The sequence below is a fragment of the Miniopterus natalensis genome, chromosome 3, assembly GCF_054644295.1.
Source record: "Miniopterus natalensis isolate mMinNat1 chromosome 3, mMinNat1.hap1, whole genome shotgun sequence".
NCBI lineage: Eukaryota > Metazoa > Chordata > Mammalia > Chiroptera > Miniopteridae > Miniopterus > Miniopterus natalensis.
The window spans coordinates 67226751-67246111 of record NC_142083.1 but is presented as its reverse complement, the minus strand read 5'-3'; positions in this window follow the sequence as shown (position 1 = coordinate 67246111).

Here is a 19361-nt window from a genome sequence, read left to right as displayed (position 1 = left end):
ACATTTTATTAAGGGACAGACCAAGAAACAACACAGATTTTCCTTGGAGAGTTGAATCCACATGTGCTATCTTTTAGAAAACTTTCCTGATAGGAATAGCAATCATTAAATATCACATGATTTACTTGCAAACAAATTAAAGTTCTGGAAGGACTATGTCAAAGTGCCTTCAATATTGATACAGCTGAATTCCTTTCCAAGGCCTGACGAGAAAGCTAGTGACCTGAGACACACTCTCAACTTTGTTTACAGCACATGGCTGGCATCTGGCTGCCCCTGGGAAGCTGTATAAAGTACAGTAGTTTATGTGAACTCCTTCACAAGGGACTAATTAAGCGATAGGAACTTGCTGAAGGAAATGCCCCTGGGAAAGTTTAGGAAGATTAAACACGGTGAGGCACAGCTCCCTTATTCCCTGGTTTCTTCTGTAAAATAGCTTCATGATAGCAGAAAATGTAATCCTTTTATTTCATTTTGTGGTTATGGCAAATGTTTCAAGTTTATTAGGCAGGTAGAAGGATCCAGCGTCTGTCTCTGTCTCTGTGTTCACATAGTACCACAAATGTAGTTCAAATATGTCATCCATCCCACACACAGATTTCCCGTTGATAGTAAACCATTAACTGAACTCTCAGTACAATTTCATAATCCTGGAATTTGTTTTGAATTACTAAAATACTTCCACTGCACTTCTTAAGACTCAGTCTTAAATGTGAGGTGTGTCTACATCAAACTAAAAAGCTTCTGCACAGCAAAAGAAAACAGCCTCAAAATACAAAAGAACCCCACGGTCTGGGAAAATATATTTGCCAAGGATGCATCTGATAAGGGACTAATTTCCAAAGTGTACAAAGAACTCATACTACTCAGCAAGAGGAAGACAAACAACCCAATTGAGAAATGCACAAAGGGACCTGGATAGACACTTCTCCAAAGAGGACATACAGATGGCCAAGAGACACATGAGAAAATGCTCAATGTCGCTAATCATCAGAGAGATGCAAATTAAAACCACAATGAGGTGTCACTTCACACCTGTCAGAATGGCTCCATCAACAAGTCAACAAACATGTGCTGGCGAGGGTGTGGGGAAAGGGGAGCCCTGGCACACTGCTGGTGGGAATGCAGACTGGGGCAGCCACTATGGAAAATAGTATGGAGGTTCCTCAAAAAAATTAAAATGGGGCCGCCTTTTGACCCAGTGATCTCACTTCTAGGAATATATCCTAAGAATCCTGAAACATTCATCAGAAAGAATATATGCACCCCTGTGTTCATAGCAGCGCAGTTTACAATAGCTAAGGCCTGGAAACAGCCCAAGTGCCCATCAGCAGATGAGTGGATAAAAAGCTGTGGGACATTTACACCATGGAATACTACGCAGCTGTAAAGAAGAAGGATCTTGTACCCTTTGGGACAGTGTGGATGGACCTGGAGAATATTATGCTAAGCAAAATAAGCCAGGCAGCGAAAGACAAACATCACATGATCTCACTTACATATGGAATCTAAAGAACTTAATAAACTGATGAACAGAATAGATTCAATGACGTGGAAGCATAGATGAGACTGACGAATGTCAGAGGGATGGAGGAGGGTGGGTGGGTGGAGGGGGAGAGAGTAACCAAAGCATTTATATGCAGATATGCACAACCCAAGGACACGGACAATGGTGTGGATAGGGACTGGGGAAGGGGGTGGGATGGGGTGGAACGGGTCATTGGGGAGAAAAAAGAGACATCTGTAATATTTTAAACAAAAGTTTTTTAAAAAGTGAAATGTGTCAGTTATTAGATGAACAATTAAGTATGTTAAGGCAAACACTGATATTTCATAATCTCATGTTTTGTACACTAATAGAACCCATTTTAAAGGAGTATTTCATGACTTACTGAGCTCTGGAGATAATGACTGTGATCATAATCCTTCCAGCTCAATAGAGTGTGCTCTAAAACACATTGTTTCATGTACCAATTACTGAGAAGCTTTTATTAAATCTGACTGAGGAAGAATTAAGAAAATATCTAATCTAAGCAAAAATTAATAAGAGATTTCTGTTACTTATATTTTCAGCTGTGTCTGAAACATTCTTATCACGTCTCCTTGGGATGTTTTATATTACCAGCCAACGTTCTCTGCACTTCAAGCACATATACAAAATAAAAACGTGTAAAATGTGACATCAAAAACATGAAAAATATGGGGGTACAAGAGTAAAAATGTAGTGTTAGAATGCATTTGAATTTTTTTTACCAATTTGAAATACACTGTTATAAATATTATAAGTTGTTATATGTAAGCCTAATGATAACCAGAAAGCAAAAACTTTAGTAGATACACAAAAGATAAAGGGACCAAAGCATACTGCTAAAGGAAGTCATCAAGCCATGAAAGAAGGGGACAAGAGAAGAAAGGAACAGAGGAACAACAAAACACCTACAAATTAATTAACAAAATGGCAGTAAGGACGAGCCTGTCAATAATTACTTTATTCTCCAGAGACATGGGGTGAGGTATAGGGAAATGGTTGAAAGGTACAAACTTCTAGTGATAAAATCAATCAATCATGGGGATGTTATGTTAGCATGGAGTCTGTAGTTAATAATACTCTATCATATGCCTGAAAGTTGTAAGAGAGTGGATTATAAAAATTCTCACAAAAAATTTTAAGTATGCACGGTACAGATGGTAACTAGACTTATTGTAGTAATCATTTAACAATGCATACAAGCACCAAATCATTACGTTGTACGCTTGAAAATAATATAATGTACACGAATTATACCTCATTAAATATTAATAGAGATGTTGTGTAAGATAATCATGGATTTAATTTCTGGCCTCCCAAATATTAGCTGAATTGCAAAGAACTAATAGTTCACTCTCTGAACCCAAATGGGTCTTTTGATGATCACATACAATAGCATGCATATTTTTGTAATGTATTACATAAAGAAATCCTGGCTTAATTGTAGCTGTTATTTTTAATAAACCTCTAATCTATCAATAGTCTAGCTGTCAGTTATCTTAAATGCTTTTAAAACAAGGAGAGCTATAAATATAGAATATAATTGTCATTAACTTTCCTAAAACAGTTTATCAGTTATAAGACTTCAGAGTTAGGAAAGACAGAATTATACTTATTTTATTTATAATAATCTAATAGCCAAAGACTTTAAATAATGTGCCCATGGCCTCATAGGTGAGCACTCTCCATTTATTATATGTCATTCTCTCTTTAAGGTTAACATTTAAAAATGTTGAGTACAACATTTCAAAATTCTCTAAGGATATATGTAAAATTTCCAATTTTAGTAAATGCTTCCAGCAATCAATTCTAGTCATAAATTTTTTTGATTGGTTTTGATTGGTAACTTAAGAAACATACAAGAGCTTTAAAATTTACCAAATTTTAGGAAAGAAATTCACATGAGCAATGATACATGTGCCAAAATTATACTCCCTATTTTCACTCTTCAAATGTAATTGCAAGATGAGAGCATTACACTTAAGAAGCTCATAAATGCATGAACTGTCTATTTGATCAAACTGCTAAGATGTATAAGTAAATACTCTCCTAAGACCTTTACATATAATGAAACCACATGCATTTTTAGTGGTCAAATAGCAGCAGTATTAAGTTAGTAAGGACTGGTCTTGTTTTTATCCACATTTAAGAAGAGAAGGAACACTCCAGTTTTCTTTGAATGTCATTTATTCGAAGGTTACCTCTCATTTGATATAACTGAAAAAGTATTATGAATAATGATACCCCTCAGCTCCAATTATGTTTTGCACATTAGAATGAGGTCAAATGTTATGCAAGATACAAAACAATCTAACAAATGTGCCCAGAAATCTTGAAAATGAAGACAGATTTCATTAATTGTAAAAACACGTTTCAAAAAGGGAAGTTTATTCTTTTGGGTCTAAATATGCCCCAGAGAGAACCTCACAAGAGGAAGAACTATGAATTTAATTGATAACTAATGCAATTTACTAAAAGATAGAAATGAATCATGTTGCAAAGCACACTATAATTTGAAGTTTTTGAAGCTACTTATTAATAAATTGCTTTAATTTTGTTCATTTTTCTCCTTCCTTGACAGTAAACTGACCTCTCACCATCTCAAAGCTCATCTGCTCAAGCCCTATTTTATATTTTTTATTTTTTTAGTTATTAATTTTAGAGCTAGGAAGGGAGGAAGTTTGACAAGGGGCAAAAGCATGCCAGAGCTCTCATGCCTAGACTCACACGAGCATATCATCACCTCTGCCACATTCAATATATCAAAGAAAACCATGCGGTCAGCTCAGACTCAGGGATAGAGCAATATATTCAAACTCTTAATAAGTCCATCTACAAATTCATTGGAGAGGAACATGAGTACAATGAGGAATAATCAGGGTCATTGTGCAAACTGCATACCACAAATAGTTTATAAAGTGAAACATTTGCCAAAAACAAAAATTCCAAAAAATACAGAACATTAAAAAATTAAAAAAAACTGAATTGTCCTTGTTATCGCACTCTACACTTAAACATCACTCGAAAAATTTCCATACACATAAATATATTTGTCCATTCTGGTTCTGGGTAAAATGGAATAAGTACACTCCATCTAGTTTCTGCCACTGAATTCAACTTTAAAACCTGGACAGAATGTATGAAAACAGCAATCTGAGGACAATGAAAGGATATGGTAGCAGGTATATCAAGAAAGAAAACCAAGTTGGAAGTATTAATGAACTGGTAATGGATTTACCATTGTTTCCCTACCTACCTCCCAAATCCCCCAGCCTGAACTCGGTGCCTCCAGATACCTGGATGTGAGTTGTGTGGCACATCGGAGAGCTCCAGTAGGTACTGTATTGGAACAAGAAAGGGAACTCATCCCTCAAGGGGGGGAGAGGGAGAGGGAGAGGGAGGGAGACAGAGAGAGAGAGAGTGTGTGTGTGTATGTATATGTGTATATATATATATATATATATATATGTATATATATATACACACACACATATATATATACATATATATTTCTTTCCTCTGTTCTCTTGCCCAATCCACCAGCCAGTCCCCATGGTGGCAGTGGAAGCTAAGGGAAATTGTAGGAGCCCTGCAATTTCCTAAGAAATGGAAAACTCCTTCGTTTAGTGGAAGTGCAGTGTTAAGAGGGTGGGGCCATCCCCATGGTTTTGTTTTTCTTGCTTTCCATTGTCCTCTCCAGGCCAGAAGCGGATGTAACCACGCGAGCGCACAGCAGAGCAAGTCTATTAGTGCTGCAAGTCTGACCGAATGGCAGACAAAGGTAACCTCACGGAACAGGAGAGCACTGGGGGGACTCTGGAATGAAGGAAGCTCAGAAGAGACATACTCTAAATTGTTTATAAACTCCTGGACTCACCTCCTACCTAAAAATGCATAGATTTCTTCTTAATTAGCCTATCAAAAACTTTGAAAACCGAACCAATGAATATAACTGCAAACTTGTACCATTTAACCATCTCATTTCCCCACCCCAGCACCTTGCAACCACCATTCTACTCTCTGCTTCTATGAGTTCAACTTTATTTTTAATATTCCACGTATGTATGAGTGAAATCATACAGTACTTGTCTTTGTCTGGCTTATTTCACTTAGCCTGATGTACTTCAGGTTCCCCCACGTTGTTGTAAATGCCAGGATTTCCTTCTTTCTCACTGCTGAACCCCATAATATCTACCTAACATTATCTCACATCTTCTTTAATCATTCATTCAGTGGCTTAAGAGACACGTTTTTTAAGTGATGAGTGAAAACATCTGTACACCCAAATTTCTGCATCCAGTGAAAATATCCTTAAGTAATGAAGGAAAAAAATGACAGCATTTCTCTGATGAAAGAAAACTAAGAAAATCATAGCCAGCAGACCTGATCCAAAGAATTGCTAAAGAAAATTATTAATATAGAAGAAAATATCAGAAGTAATCTTGGAAAATTAATGAGGAAAGTGAGAGAAATAAGCTATATAAGTTGACTGTTCTCTGAATTGTTCAAAATATTTTTGACATTTGAAACCAAATTAAAACATAGTGAAATTTTCAATATAGGTAGATATAGTACCTATGGCAACTACAGCATAAAGGACAGAGGGTGAAGACATTTCTATAGTAGTAGCATTTCTACATTCTAATTCAAGTAAAAAGAGGTTGATTTTATTTTTTTTATTTTTTATTTTATTTAAAATATATCTTTATTGATTTCAGAGAGAGGAAAGGAGAGGGAGAGAGAGATAGAAACATCAATGATGAGAGAGTCATTGATCCAGCCTGCAACCCAGGCATGTGCCCTGACCGGGAATCGAACCCCGATCGCCTGGATCCCAGGTCGACGCTCAACCGCTGAGCCACGCCCGGCCGGGCGAGGTTGATTTTAAATGGACTATGAAGAGTTGTTTATATATTTTATAAACCCTAGAGTAACAACTAAAATCTATACAAATAAATTTATTAAATTACAATACAAAAATTAGAATACTAAAACTTTTTTACAAACCTAGAAAAAGGTTCTAGAGAAATGGAACAAAGAATGGACAAATAGAAAACAAAATGGTAAACCTAAATCTACACTATAATCATTTTAAGTAAATAACCTAAAAATATCAACTGACAGATTTTAAAACAATTTAAAATCATATGAAACAGCTGTGTGTCATCAATAAGAAACTTATTACAACTATATAGAGAGGCTAAAAGAGAAAAGTCTGTCATAACACTATTTAGATATTTGATTCAGATTTTATGAAATAAATATTGCAAGTAAGTTGACATTTCTCTGCTCACTCCATTGTCCTCTCTCCGTTTCCACTGCTGAAGTTAACACATCATCTGCCAGGCCATGTTTTAAAGAAATTTGCAGCATATATATGGATCTATAGATAATACTGTAATATTATTTTTCACTATCATAGGTTGTGTTACATTTAAATTGTGTAACTTCCTTTATCTAAGAACTGAGATATAGGCTACTGTCAAGATTTGTTTAGATTGACAAATGGAGACCCTATTTGTCCTTTTTGACCGTATTATATAAACTGTGGTAAAATGCTGGGTTTTGTTTATATATTTTCCCATAGTTGTATATTTAGTTGTTCTTTTTCAAATTTTGCCTGTTATAAATATAAATAAAATAAAAATGCTTGGACATGTCTAATTGTGCACAAATGGAAGTTTTCCCTTTGAAGGTATAGATCTGGGATTGCTCTTTTATAGGATATATTCATCATTAACATAATAAAATCTTGCCAAAACTTTTCCAGAGAAGTCCGTATCATCAACAGCTTAGAATTTCTTTTTCCCACAGCCTTGTTAATAATTAGTAATATTAGACATTCTAATTTGTGTAAAATTAAAGTATATTAAATAGTTCCTTATTGTTTAATAAGCCAGTCTTCATAGTTTTATTAATATATTCGTTTACTTTTCTACAATACTTATATTTTTAGGTTATGATATACAGGGGTGGGCAAAACTAGGTTTATAGTTGTTTGTATGGGAATCATACAAATAAATAATACAATAATTAATAAGTATTAATTATTTGCATACTTACTACTATAAACCTACTTTTGCCCACCCCATATATGAAATAAGTAACATTCCTTTATTGCGTGCACTCAAAGTCTGTTGCTTTAAGGTTTGAAATTTCTTGTATAATCTCTGAAGAGAAAAAACTTGTTCTTTACAAATATAATTTTCAGGTTGGCATAAGCCTTTAAGAAAGTGATGAAATAGGGTACCTTTAATCAATGTACCCCATTACCAGAATTTCAGGTAGCTTTATTCATCAAAATAAGTAGATATCTCACCACGAGATAGATAGTAACACAGAACTATTAAATGAATGAAACATAATATTTAATCTAAATATTTAGGTCTAACATGTCCTAAGGTCAATTTTCCCCATTCATGTCTTATCTGTAGCCACCTCCCTTCTATTACTCAAGAGAGGGAACCATTTTAGCTTATCCATCTACTTCCCCCATCTCTTCTCCAATCCTATCTAACAATAGAGTCCGAATAAGCAAAGGATCCACAGGAAACAGAAAATGACTGAATAATCATCCAAGGCCCGACTGACACAGGCCTACTTCCCCGCCTAGTACATGATTTTCCTATTTTCACATTGCAATATCATTCAATATTCAAAGAAGCAACCTCACAATTTCCACAGCAATGATGGCCTTTGAAATACAAAAATAAGAACTGAAATATAAAATAAAAATTAGAGTGTATTGATTCTATAAAAGGAAACTGTTGTTGCTCCCACATGCTGCTAGATTCGCTTTGTGTATGTTAGTCAAGGCTCTCCAGAGAAATAGAATAAATAGGGGCGATAGATACAAGTTACAGATATATAAGCATGTGTGAGTAACAGAGATTATATGGAGTTAAACAGCCAAGACATTATTTAAGACTGCTGCAGTAGGAGAGAGAGTTTAATCCTAGGGCAAGCTGAGGAGCCTCGAGGAGCTGGGCAAGCAATTCCGGGAGAGAAAAGGGAAGCTGGCCCATGTGATGAGACACCTGTCTGCTAACTGGCACCAACTCAGGTGAGGCTCCCACCTGCCCACAACCACTGAGACAGACACACCATCTTCCTCGGCGTTTACCTTTCAAAGGGATGGCTCCCAGGCCTGGACAAAGCCCTTCTGGGTTGTGAAGCTGACGAAAGTCTGGGAGAAGGTTTGCAGGTCAGAGCAGCAGAGAAGGGATTTACAATTCCAAGTTTTCTGAAGTGCGTGCTCTAAGAAGAGGGAGGTCAGAAGCCTCCGGTCAGGAAGAAGCTGGTCTAAAATTTAGTCAAACTGGCAGGAACAGGAAGGCTGTCTTGGTCAGTAGAAATCAAGGTATGTGTCAGGCTGGCAGAGTGCGATGACTGGAAAGCTGGCAGTTATTTATCTAAGGACTAAGCTGAATTTGGGGAAAATACTCTAGTACACTTTTCCCGCTATGTACCCAAATGAGTTATTGGCACATACCAATATGTAAGATGGGGATGATCAATGTAAGATCTCTGGAATTAAAGGAAAAAATTTATCTCAGTATCTGGATTGATCAGGTGATTGAGTGCACCTCAGTTCTAAATCCTGGACCTGGGAGTAAGTTTATTAAAGAAAAAAGTAACAATCATGAAATGGTATTCTCTTTATGTCCATATGTAGTGGCCAATAAATTTGCTTAAAGGCTTAAAATGTTCCTTATTTTTACCTTGATCTTCTTTCAAATATATTTTTGGTGCTTTATTTTATTGACCAGCTGGGTTAAAAAAATGAAATTAAACCACATATAGCTAAGTAGAGATGCACTGATTGCTAGTTTCTGGGAATTTACTTGTATAATATAATTTAAGAAAAGATAAATAAACTGATGTTTATAGAAGACTTGTGGCAATAATAACAAAATAAACATAAAACATAAAATTAGTAAACATGTTATCAGCTTTGTGAATATCAATTTCATGGAAGATGATGAGGATACTAGAAATTATAAATATGAAGAGCAGGTATATATTTGGGAATGTGTATATAATAATAATGTGTGAAAAATACAAAGCACAGCAGTTAAGTAGATGAGTGGATAATAAAAGCTGTGGTACATTTACACTATGGAATACTATGCAGCTGTGAAAAAGAAGGATCCTTACCCTTCGAGACAGCATAGTAGGACCTGGAGAGTTTTATGCTAAGTGAAATAAGCCAATCAGAGAAAGACAAGTACCACATGATCTCACTCATATATGGAATCTAATGAACAAAATATACTAATGAACCAGACTGATACAGAGATATAGAACCATGGAGCAGTTGGACGAATTTCAGAGGGAAGACGGGGGTGGGGAATGGGGGGGGGGAGATTAACCAAAGAACTTGGATGCATATATGCGTGACCTATGGACACAAACAATAGGGTGGAGAAAACCTGGGGATGGTGGGGGGTGGATGCCAGGTGGAGGGGATCAATGGTAGGGGGGAAGGGGACATCTGTAATACTTTCAACAACAAAGAAAATAAAATTAGAAGTATAGATGTGTTCAGGTTGAGGATGATTGTAATATTTTATGAAGAGTTTTGAAATAAAATTTTAAATATCATTTTTATCACTATAAACATTAGTATCTTTGTACAGTATTTTTGTATAAACCCCAAATTTCTTTAACTTTTAAGAAAATTTTGAAAAAACAGCTTCATGGTGTTTTCTTGCACAGATGGGAGATGCTGAACTATTAGGATGTAAACAATGAGTCAAGAAGCACTTAAAGCCCTTTACTCTCTAGCGGCATCTGAGAATTTCAAAAAGATCTTTAATATAATAGCTTTTTCCTTATATTTATTACCACCCACTACTTTGAGCAAAGCACCTTGCTAAGCATAATACAACCTGGAAGAAAAAAATAAAAGACTAAGCACTCCCAATTATACATACTAAAAGTCAGTAATACTCAGGTTATGCCAAAGCTGCAGTTTTTGCACTGCAATGATCTTGGTTAACGCTGCAGCACAAATCTTTCAATGTAGTTCCAAGAAATAGAAAACAATATACTTTTCCATAATCAGTGCAGAAAGGATGAGGTATAAGCCCATCACTTTCCTCTGTAGAATGTGGAAATAGGAAGAGTAATAAAACCTAGACTTCTGTAACATATTATATCAACAAGAAGAAAGCATTAGTAATATATGGGGCAGAAGTCAAGATAAAAATAAGGATCATTTTAAGCTTTTGAAAAAAACTGATTGATCATATTAATCCAAAGCAAAGGGATGAAAGGTAGATGGCTTGTAATACATGACTATAATGAAAAGCACATGCAGGATCATCAAAATATCTATTGATTAAAGGGTTTGCTGAATTCAGGAAACACATCTGAAATTATTTTTATGTCAATTAGAAGGGTAAAAAAACCTCAACATGTCTTCAAAAGAAATGATCAGCAAATCTGAGTTTCTTTGTTGAAAGAAGTCAGAACAACAGATAGTCCACTCTGATTTTATAAACCTCTGCATTCAAAGGCTCTTCATCAAAACTTGGGAAAATGTGGTATTTATATTGTCATTCAGAAGGACATCTAACATTTTGGATAAAAAAAAAATTCTCAAAAATTTAAGGACATCTTAAAAAACACACCTAAACTAGACCCTTTAGACATTGTTATTTCGTCCTGTATTTTCTCACAGGCTTAGTAAAAAGTAGATTTTGTGATTTTATTAAAGATAGCAAAGGGTGCAATGACCACTGCCTTGAAGAAAATAAATGAATATCTGAAACAAGCAGAATGAATTCAGAGGTGCAAAGCCCCCAAATTTAATAAGTACAAGTATATGAAATTCTCCATATCCCCCCCCCCCCCATTTCTGTTTTTTCATCTGCACATTCAGAGCTGCTCAAGTTTCTGGGTATAAGTCTATTTCATATCAGGTGGAAAAATTAGGACCTTCCAAGTAGTCAGCAGGAACTCACGCACGTAAACTATTTTTCTGCTCCTGTAATTAAATTTTGGTCTTACCGTATAGCAAGTAGGCAGACGAAGGGTAGCCCTTCATCATCCTTACCTTTGAGAAAGCTTCATTGCGGGTGGGCAACATTTCTCCATTCCTTGGTTTGGGGCTTAGCCAAAGGATTTCCTTTGGCCAGTGGATGGAGTACAAGTAACAGTGTGTCAGTCTCTTAGGAGACCTAGGAGAGACCCCTCTACCTCTGCCGGGCTTGGAGAACAGTGTGCTCCAGCCAGCCCACTGCCTAAATGGGGATGAGAGACACCAGGAGCAGGGCAGGTCACGACAGGCTTGCAGAGAAAAACAGGCCCACGCCAGCTGCTACCGCTTCCAGCAGAGTCCAGCTGATCCCAACCTGCATCACCAGAATCTCAGAGGGGCCCAGGTGAGGAGAATAAAACATTACTATTTTAAACCACTAGATTCGGGGTGATTTGTATTTTACAGTTTTGTAAAATTAGCTAACTGAAACAGAGTAAGCCACCAATTTACATCTTGGTGTCAAAAGATGTAAATTGGAATGCCAGGTTTGCCACTTACTAATTGTATTAATTTAGCGGGCGACTGAACAGAGACAGACTCCATGTTTCAATGAAAACAAGAACATTTATAACACTACTCCACAAGATCCTTCATATCTAGGACCCTTTTTATCATAACCTGGCTCTCATGGATTGCCTAGGTATTTCCATACCCTTGGGAGACCCAAGCTCATGTCTGGTGCTAACTCCCTTATTGCCCACCACGATCAATCACATTGTATCTCCTGCTCCCAGAATCCCTTTCTGAAGGTGATTGACATCCATCTTTTCACCTCTTTCAGGATCCAGACTCCTCTGTTTATTTGATTGTTTCTGCCTGTTGCAGAGTCCTGCCCAAATCTGAATTTCACTACGGCAGGTGTGATAACTGGGAGTCTGACTACTCCTTGTCAGGATGCCAATAAACCCCTTCAGATAATTTTTCTTTGCAAGAAAACCCTATCGAGATGTGCATAAAAACTTTACGATGTTCTACAAAATGTGATTACTCCTTGAAAAGGTAAATAAAGCCTATCAGGTTAAGATTACAAATCAAGCGATCCAGTGTTGTTTAGAAATAGTCACCTCCACTGCCTTGGCAGATTCCACAAGCAATGCTGCATTTTGTCCTGCCAGCCACAATTCAAGTGAAAAATATAAAACGAAACTCATTCAAGAATACAATAATGAGAGCGGTAAGGAAAGCAAAACAGGCTCTATAGTAAATTACTAGGAGTGGAACAGTCATTTTGAAGGAAGTTTGAAAGAAGGCAGGTTTTTTCAGTAGCACCTGAAAGGTAACCCAAGATCCTTTATAGAGGTCACAAGGAGATCATTTAGGCTCTACCTCGGGAAGTACTTTCTAAAAGTTGTAACTGGTTCAAATATGACTCAATCTGCCTTAAGGGGAAGAGAGATCTCTACCCAATAGGCCCAGCAGTGCCACAGTAGATACTTGGCTGGACTGTTTTGAATATCTCTACAGTATTTGATGAGGTAATCCAGGTAGGCAGCTGTACACTAAGATCCAAGGTAAGTAGCTTAGCACATGCTTTCTTCCCTCCAGTGCGGAGAATTTATGGGAACTGGATGCCTCTTGCAGGTGTGTGAACTGGATGTGAGAATGGAGAGTGGGCAGCAGAAACAGTGATGTACCAGGTACAGTTATCGCCGTGTTCTTTATCTTTACAACAAATTTGTCTCAAGTCCCTGACCCATAGAATACAAACAAATAATACTTGCCTTTTAAAGTTATATCGGTTTATTCTCATGTAGGCAGGTTTATTTCACCCCTGTGCAGGTAAATCTTTATGAAATTGCAAGGTGAAAATTCTACTTCAGTACTAATTTTCTTGTCACGAATGTGTGTCTCTGTAATTTTTCTTCTCCAGATTGAAGTTTGGATGTAAGGAAACACGATGGGAAACTGTGCCCAAGCTGAGCAGTTTCGTTGCTATTCCTCTGATTTCTCCCCTGCTTTCATGGAGGTGAGCTTCCCACACAGACTGGATCTGCTCCTAGGTCTCACCTTCAAGTCCACAGTCAGAGCCAAGTAGAGCTTCTTCCCTCCACTAACTCAGCTCCGCCTCAACTCTAGCTCGCTCTGCTGAACCTCTGAATCTCAGCCACATTCTCCATCTGGCCTCTGGATTAGTTATCAATCCCTGGCCTCTACGTCATCTCTTATCCCTTGCTACTGCTGCCCCCATTCCAAGTTCAGCGGCTATAGATTCTCATTTAATAGGATCTAATCAACTTTTAAAGGATACTCCATCCACAACGGGAGACTACAAATTATTTCCAAGTGTTCATGGAACATGTTCTGAGATAGACCATATCCTGGGCCATAAAGCAAACCTAAAACAAATTTAAAAGCATTGAAATCTTATGGAGTATATTTTCCAACCACAGTGGAAATCAAGAGCAGAAAGATAACAGGAAATTCTCCAAACACTTGGAAACTAAACCATGTACTTCTAAGTAATACATGGGTCAAAATGGAGGCCTCAAGGGAAATTAGAAAAATACATTGAACTGGATTAAATAAAAATAGAACATATCAAAAATTGTGGGACACAACTAAAATAGAACTGGGGGAAATTTATGACACTAAATGCATTCATTGGGAAGGAGGGAAAATCTCAAATCAATAACCCAAGCTTCCACCTCAAGAATTTAGAAAAATAACAAATGGAAAACAAAACAAGTGACAGAAAGGAAAACAGTAAAGAAACAATAAAGATAAGAGCAGAAATCACTGAAACTGAAACCAGTAAAACAATAGAGAAAAACAAATGAAACAAAGATCATGTTTTTGAAACGACCAGTAAAATCCACAAACTTCTATCAAGATTAACAAAGAAAAAAAGAGAAGGTATAGATTATAAATATCTGGGATGAAAAGGTACCAGCAGTACAGACCTCACAGACATGAAAAGGAAAATAAGGAAACACCTGAACAATATGCTGCTCACATTTGCCAGCTCAGACACAGTGGAACAACTCCCCCAAAACGCAGATAGCACAAGTTACCCGACATGAAACGCTGCAGACGATATGAATGTTCCTGTGTGTCCAGTGGCTTCACTGGCGAATTTTACAAACGATTAAAGAATCAGCACTCAAACTGCACAGTCTCTTCCAGAAAGCAGAAGATGAGGGAACAATTACTAATTTTAAGAAGCTAGTTTTACTCTGATATCAAGTCAGACAAATAAATACAGCGCAAAAAGCGAAAAAGCAAAGACTATAAATCCATGTCTCCATTGAGTAAGACGCAAACACCCTTGGCAAAACATTACCAAATACGTTCGCTATTATAAAAAAAGAAAGAAAGAATTCTCCATTATGACCCACAGAGGCTTCTTCTAGGGATGCAGGGCTGGTTCAATATTCAAAAAACAATCAGTGTAATCTACCATATTATCAGGTTAAGGTGGAAAAAATTACACAATCTTATCAGTCAATGCAGAAAAAGTTTTGACAAAAGTCATCATGCATTCACTATACAACTCCTAAGCAGGGAACTTGCTCAGTTTTATAGAGAATGTCTACAAAATACCTACAGCTAACATGGTACCTATTGTTGAAGGACTACATTCCTTTCCCCTAAGATCAAGAGCCCGGCAAAGATGCCAGTCTCACCTTCTTACTCAGCATAGAGATGGGAGTTCTAGCCAATGCGATATGGGAAGAAAAGACATCCGATCAGAAACGAGGATTTCAACTATTGTTATTTGCGGATGGCACAACTTTTTACCTAGAAAATCCTAAGGAATCTATGATTCAAAACACAACAAAACTTAGAAATAAACCATTTCAGCAATATTGGAAAACTGAAAACTTAACATTCACACACAAACCTGTATGCAAGTGCTCACGGCAACTTTATTTGTAATAGCCCCAACCTGGAACAGGCTGCATTTTCTTCAGCAGAAACCGCCACACCCACAGCAGGCGATGCTGCTCGGCGACGGAAAGGACGCGCCTGGCACACGCAGCAACTTGAATGAGTCACGAAGGAGTTACTCGGGGTGGAGAAAGCCATTCTCCAAAGGTTACGCTTATGTGACATTTTTGAAAAGACAGAAGTTTAGAAATGGAGAACAGATTAGTGGTCTCCAAAGGTTAAGGAAGAAAGGGTGGGGAAGGACAGACAGACGGAGGTGTGTCTGTGAAGGGGCAGCCTGAGGGATCCTGAGGGTAATGGAATGAATGCTCCGTCTTTCCTGCATCAGTGTCAGCATCCTGGCTGGGATGTCGTCCTATACAGTTTGCAGAACGTTACCACTGGGGGAAGCTGGGTAAAGGGAAGGTGGCATCTCTGTACTCTTTCTTACAACTGCAGGTGAAACTATAATTATGTCAAAATAAAAATTTTAATTAAAACATAAAATACACATTCAATAAATATATTACTCATGTGAAACTCAATAAATTGAGGGTGATACTTTAGAGGCAATGCTATCAGATGTATTGCTATATGGAATAAATCTGCAAGTCATATGCAGAACAGATACCTAATTTAGGTGTAGCCGTAAAGATTTAGGCATTTTCCTCATTGCAGCAGCTCAGTTGCAGTCAGGGTTGTCATTAGAATGTTGTGTGTAATCAGGTATTTGAAACGTTCAATGTAAGTTGCTGGATATCTAACACTTAAGATATATTAAGCTCCTATTTCTAATTTCCCCTTCACTAGATATACTTACAGTGAAAATCATTTTACAGTTGGTTTAAGAACTACTTTAATTATTCATTATGTTAAATGATAAAGAAAAAAAACATTAACATGAGCTGTGTACCACCTTAATTTGACCATAAAATATTGTTTCCTTTTTACTTGCTAATTTATAATTCTAATTATTCTCTTCTTAAAAAACAACAGAATCCCGAGGGAGAATATGTGAGAGCAATGTAACTACAGACAAAGAGAACTTAGTTTGATCTTATTAAATCTAATAATTATTAAACCAAGTTTTCCCATTAAAATGACAGTTGACCATGCAGAAGATTTGTAAGGCTTTCATCTCTCACAGTTCATTAATAAGTTATCTAGAAGTAATTTAAGCTATTATACATTTATAAATAACCTGCTACACAGAGGATTTAATAAAAAGCTCAGAAATCACTGTTTATTAATTTTACATTTGCTAAAAGAAGTTTTTCAGAAGAGAAAATAAAAGGCAAATTAAAACCTAAACCCCATTATACTGATGTAATGCAGCTGGCCTTGTCATAAAGCATGCCTAAGAGCCTTAGAAGGTCAAACCATATACAAAAGGCTGACACTTGCATGCCTTAGGAACACATCAAAACACAATAGAGTATTTTAATACAACGTTTTTTAATGTTTAAAAGTGATGTCTTCTAAATTCAAACTCTGGTTTGAGAAAAAGTTTAGTTATTCACTCATTCTCCTGGAATAAGAAATAGTCAAGAAAATATGATGAACAGATAATGTAATCATTAAATTTATTATAATAGAAATAATTAAATTTCAGACTATTGAATTTCATGTTCAAAATCAAAATCATGTTTTGTTCTGTTTTTCATAAAAAATAAACAAAAGCTCTAAACAGGTATTCATCTGCTAAATGCACCTAACAGCTGCATAGAATTTTTTATATTTTGGGCCCAAAATATAGCTGATACTTCAGAAAACATTTGAGACAAAAGTGATTTTTAAGGTACAGATATCTGGGTAAATAATGAAAAATAGTATTTTTCTCTTTCATACACTGTGTTTCCTCTTATTTAGTAAAGTACAGAAAAAAACTTCTTTATTCTTATTTTCAAAAACATGCTATTTTGTTCCCAATTTTTAGTAAGCACACAACAGAGTATACAGTTGTTGTATTATAAGTCGTACACTTGCTATTCATATAATGTTATTAACCATTGTTATCCCAATAAATTTAATTTTAAAAAAGTTTTTAAAGAAGACTGGGAAGACAGAAAAATAAGTTGCATTAGCATCTCAAAAATGACAGCCCAAGCTATGTACTGGCATTTAAAAAATGGCAAAAATTATTACTTAGTTATGCTGGCAGTTAGAAAATTTATTTAATGGACTTTTTGATGCAGACAAGGTGGTAACTTGCTAGAATGTCCATTCAAAGTACCAATTGAGTTCTCCCCACTGATAATGACAGGACTCCGTGAAAGGAGAAATAAGTAAAGAAACTTCAGCATACATACGGAATTTCTAAGAAATATAAGAGAGTTGGGACTGCAGACTTGGGAGGAGAAAAAACTTCTCATTTCCAGTCTCTCCAGTCTTCAAAGATTCCTCAAAGAAATGGTGTTAACGTAAAGATCAAATCAGGACTTTGATTGTAGGAAATTTGTTAGGAGTTCAGAATTACTCAAGACCATGCTTGTGGACTTCCTTAACTGGCTACAGGGCTTGAAATAATCTTAACCACGCTGTCAACCCACAGCAGCTACCACATCAAAAACAGAAGGAGATGAGTCTCGGCAATAATACTGGATGTTCCTTTTGGAGCAGAGAGATTCATAGAAAATTCACAATGTTTTTAGGAGAGTTGTTCTGGCCAGAGAACCATCAGCTTGGACAATAAGGACTGAGACAGTTAAAAATGAAAAGCAGGCTCTAAGCGGTCCACTTGCTACAGTCGGGAAGCAGGCTAGGAACCGGTTCAGGCCAAACGTGCCTGGGGCTTTTCTTATGGAAAAGAAGCGGGTTTAGCCGAGTGATATGGAAAACAGACTCAGAACAAGTCCCAGGCAGAGAACTGGCCGCGGCCAGAGCACACGCCCTCCCGAAGCAGGGGCCTGCTCAGATCTCAGTGTCGCTGTGAGACGGTGGCCCTAAGGCGTCTCCCATGACTACTCCCATCGAATGCAGTTATCCTGCCCCTGTCTCAGTTCCACCGGTGCTAGGAGAGGGCAATGGTCATGGATAAGTTATTTTTATTTTTACGTGTCTGGAATGAAGAGGAACCACATGGGAAAAGCCGCAGCCCAGCCCTGGCCCATGCACAGAAGGGTTGCAGGTTCGATTCCCTGGCATGTGCCCAAGTTGCAGGATCAATGCCCCACCCCCGGCCTGAGAGTACAGGAGGCAACCACTGTGTCTCTTTCACATGGATGTTCCTCCCCTGACCCCTGTCTCCCCCGTTCCCCACTCTCTAAAAAAAAAAAAAAAAAAAATGGGAAAAACAAACCAAACCAAAACTGCAGCCTAGAAGTTTCTTTCACATCTGGACCAAATAAAGATCAGGAAATTATGGAGTTAGATACAGACACACATGATTTATCAAGAAAGTGCTCTTCAGAGATAAACCTGAAAGAGAGATGGAAACAAGATAGGGAATGGGAAGGGGCGAAGTAAAGGGGTGATCTCGGTTGGCCTTATGCACCATCGGTCCCCGGAGTGCACATCGCGCACAGAGCTGCACACCTGAGGCGCCCTCTGGAGAAAGGTCAGCGCTCAGCAGCCAACATGCACAACCGCTGGGAAACGGGTGAACCTTCCAGGAAATGGGAGCATGAGCAAGGCGCGGGTCTTCTACACCATGTTCATAATTAGGATTAGAATCTTCCCGTTTGCAAAGCTTGTAAAATATATTACTGCGATGTCATGCACTAATGAATGATGCTTGCTTTATAATTTATGATTATAACTATATGATTTGAATATAGTTATTTAGAATCACCTCATCTATTTTTATAAAATGCATTGCCCTTTTACTATATACCATACACAATAATATTTAAGACATGGATTACACGCCTAATATGTGTCAGAAGCTTTTATGCGTTAAAAATACAAAGCTGAGTTACATAC